Here is a 4,282-nt window from a genome sequence, read left to right as displayed (position 1 = left end):
TGAGATTGAAACCTTACTTTTAGTCTAAGTTTATTTTTAATTTTTGTTTTAAAGTAAAGTTGAGTTCTTGTTATGAATAAAGTAATAATTGTTCCACCCGAGACTTTACCTAGTAACGGGGTCAGTAATGCTTGATCAACAGTGATTCTCGCGTCAAACGGTAGAGTCTTGGCATGGGGCAGGGTGGCTAATTGGTTTCGAAGCCTTTTCAGCTCGAGTTAATAAGTCGTTGGGGGTTATACACCTAGTGCCTTAAAGCCTTTGTGGTTTGGGAGTCATTGACCTAAAGCTCACTACATGGGTTGGATAGAAAGGTTAAGGGAACTGACATTGCACAACCACTACTGTTATTAAAAAAAAGAAAAAAGGAGAAAAAAAAGTGAAAAGAAAAAATACATATAAAGTTAGTATGTGTGGAATAAAAATGACAAAAGGTAAGAGTTTTAGTCGAGTCTCCTTAGTTATGTTGGTTCACTTTACACCAAAGGAAGTTCATGACTTATTTTCTAATTGATTCTAATGGCTTTAGACTCTGTGGTGGGATTAGTTGGAACTATTGGAAAGATGTTCTGATTTTTAACGTGTTCTATGGATTGCAACTTGAAGATGAAAATTTTGTCTTAGTTGAGTTTTAATAAAGTTTCTAGTTTGTTAGTTTTTATTTTTGTTTTCTAGTTTTGTTTTGCTTGAGGACAAGCAAAAAGCTAAGTTTGGGGGTATTTGATGAGTCGATATTTTCCTATATATTTTACTTTATTCTTGGTATTAATTTATTTGTTATTTTGGTAGAATTTTGATACTTTGATTTATATTTTTAATGTAGGACATTCTACTTCCTCTAGAGCAAAAAGTGATCAAACGGATGAATTTTGAAGTGATTCCAATTGGAGGATGTTCGTGTGCCTTCAAGATGATTATTTCAAAATTCCAGATTTTTCTACCAAGCCGTTTGACTGTGGTGATGAAATAAAGGCCTAGCGCACAGCTTTGCCAGATTGACGTTTCTGGATGTTTTGGGTATTTTGGAAACCAAGATGGCATATTTTGATGAAGATTCCTCTGAGGATTTGTAGGGGACGTCTTCAGCTTTCAAAAGAGACCTTTTGGGACCAAATTGGAGTTGATTTGGTCAGTTAAAAGTATGATTTTCTGAGAAGTCTGAATTTTAGTTCAAATAGGAAACCTTTTATTTTCTATTTTATTATTTTATTATGTTTCCTAGTTTTATTCTAAGACCTTTTAGGGTTTTATTTTGTAGTAGTATAAATAAAATATTTAGCCATTAGGGTTAAGGAGGAGAAGAGTGGAGGAAACACACGCACTACTTTAGAGGGTTTTTTAAGTTTATTTTCAAGGTGTTTTCTATCATTGTTTTTAATAATATTTTGTTTATGGTTGTTAGTAACTAATCTTGTTTGCTAGGGTGAGGCCACGAGCCTTAGCAAGAATATGTAGTTTCTTTTCAATTTACATATGATATTATACATGCATGTTTTGAATTATTAATCATCGTTTTAAACTATCTAAATGTCTTAGTGATTCGCGACCATTAGAATATTTAGAAAAGTAATTTGATGCAATTTTGGTCAGAACGTTCCCTGAAATTGGCGATGGTTTCTTGTGGTTAATAATTGTAATTTCACTTAGGATGAACATTGTCATATCCCGGCCCGGGCCCTTACCACATCCCAAACTCGACTCCGCCGTAATACGATATTGTCCTCTTTGGGCCCCGACCATGCCCTCACAGTTTTATTTCTGAGAACTCACACGAGAACTTCCCAGTGGGTCACCCATCATGGGATTGCTCTCACACGAACTCGCTTAACTTCGAAGTTCCGAAGGAACTCGAAGCCAGTGAGCTCCCAAAAGGCCTCGTGCTAGGAAGAGGTGGGAATATACATATAAGGCTTACAGGATCCACTCCCCTGGGTGATGTGGGATGTCACAATTCACCCCCCTAGGGGCCCGACGTCGTAGTCGGCACACTTACGGCCAAGGATTGGCTCTGATACCAAACTGACACGCCCCGACCTAGAAAGGTCGAAGCATGTTGGCCATCACTGTGAGGTGACGTAACCATAAGGGTAAGTAAAGTGAAAAACTGAATAAATTTAAAACTAATTATAACTAGATATACTAAATAATGAAAGGGAAAGAGTGTGCAATCGTTGGATGAACCCACTACCATTATTCAGAGCGTAATAGACAGTGAGACTACAAAAGAGTAGTCAAAGTAACTAAAGTACACTTATTACACAATAGTGATAAGTTCATACGTCTAATCAGAAGAGAATGTCAGAACTGCCAAGATTCCTCGAGTGCCACAAAGAGTACAACTATCTAGGTCCTGGAGGAGCGAAAAACAAAGTTGAGTGGGTCAGTAAAACAATGCTTAAGGGAAAATCTTTTATTTTTGAATATACTAAACCTTCGCCGTAAAACAAGTATAGTTTCCTTAAAACATACTACGTAAATATGTTAACAATAAAACAACAATAATATAACAGTATTATAACCAGAAATATGCCAAATCATGATGCATCAAATGCCACAATAATATAATCATTTGATAATCAAGTATAACTAAGTACTCATCCATCTAAGCTGACACACGAGTTCAAACAGATAATTTCTGACACGAACAGGACTGGCTGTAATCAATATGCTTTAGTACTACGATCACGTGAAGACTGGTGCAGAAGCACATCACATACAAGTCGGATTGTCTAATGCAATCTACCTAACAGGACTAGCACCTAACTTGGATCCAAGGAGAGCGAACGGTGCGATGTGAACATACACGTGAAGGACTGGCCCTGGCCCTGGCCCTAGCCTTAGGGCGAGTATTAACACCGGGGTGCATCAAGATGAGCATGCACAGATATGTATGAATGCCATGACAGTAATATCTCAACCATATAGCAACATTTATCAGAATTATATCGCAGTTATCAATTATTTGGCAATATATACGCAAAGTGGTGTATTTATGAAATTTGGAAACTATAAATATGTATAGATATAAAAAATAAAAAAACTACCCACTCACAAGTACGTCATTGGGTCGTAACCCCCGAGCCTAGCTTGGCCTTAAACGTCCTCGGGATACGTTTCCCCTAAATGTGAAATAACTAAAATAAAATTATTTAGAGCACATATATAGAAACCTAAATAAACCCCCTAGTTTGCTCAAACCTAGGGTTTAAATATACCATTGTGACCTACTCGACGTCACGAACATCCCAATGTTTTCAGAAAAAATTTTGGATGGCTCACGCGCCATCCAGGGCACGACCAGACACGCCCCACACGCAAACCAGTGCCGTCCGTGGACCTGACGCTGTTAGGAATATTCCGTTAAAGGCTAACAGAGTTTAACGGCATTACCTGACACCGTCAGGAATATTCCATCAACTCTGACAGAATATTCCGTCTCCTTCTCCCGTGAGCCCTGCCTTCACCGTCATCCGTCGTCGTTTGCAACTAGGTTTTTCATCAGATTTCTGGGAAAATTTCAAACACACTATTCTCCTTCAATTCTCAACCAGTTTCAACGTACTTTATATGGATTTGAAGCTAGTGAAGATTAGAATCATGTTATACCTGTTTTGAGTCCAAAAAGTGGATGGATTTCGCTGGAAAAAGCCTCAAAAGTTCCGGTCAAAAGTGAACTCTTTGAAACTCGATCATTTCACTTCCAAACTTCTCCCAAATTGTTGTAAGAGCCTCGAGGAGTTTCATAGAAGCTTTCCCAAGCTTCAAAACACCTTAACTCACTCGAAAACACGTCGAACTCAGTTTGCCCGAGTTCGGACCTCACGAGTTCGACGTTGAAAATTCGTCCATTCTAGGCTTTAAGAACATGGTTGTGTTCGTGAGGATGAGACGAACACGAAAACGAGGTTCTTGGGTTCGATCTGTGAGCTTTGAAGCTCGTTGAGGGTTTGCACAGAAGAAGAAAGTATATGGGAGAGAGAGAAAAGGAAAAGGGAAAGAGTCCCTTTTTCCTTTTTCTGATTAGGTGACATAAATGAGGGAATAGATGGGATTGGTGAGAGTGTGAGATAATGGAGGAGGGTGTACGGGATGGCTAAGAAAAGCTAGGGATAGGATTTTTGGATTTTGTACATAAAAGGTATCGAAAACCTACCCAGAACAGGATTTTCACACTGATAAAATTTACGTACATTCGTAACAACATGTACAATTTAAATGTGATAGCGAGAAATAAAATGAAAGTGATAAGAATACATCCACGTCACTTGCCAATAAGGGCATA

General features: G+C 38.2%; 1 long non-coding RNA gene across 1 annotated transcript; it reads right to left on the bottom strand.

Moving 5' to 3' along the window:
- Window positions 1–2,159: 2,159 nt before the first annotated feature.
- On the bottom strand, window positions 2,160–4,069 carry LOC108169594 (uncharacterized). Its single transcript, XR_001785872.3, has 3 exons — window positions 3,607–4,069; window positions 3,391–3,506; window positions 2,160–2,350 (listed from the first exon to the last, which is right to left on the bottom strand). It is a non-coding gene; the product is annotated as an uncharacterized lncRNA (long non-coding RNA).
- Window positions 4,070–4,282: the final 213 nt, after the last annotated feature.

This window comes from Malus domestica, chromosome 16 (assembly GCF_042453785.1).
Source record: "Malus domestica chromosome 16, GDT2T_hap1".
Lineage (NCBI taxonomy): Eukaryota > Viridiplantae > Streptophyta > Magnoliopsida > Rosales > Rosaceae > Malus > Malus domestica.
Note: the sequence above shows the minus strand (reverse complement) of the source record. Positions and strands in the feature narration are given on the sequence as shown.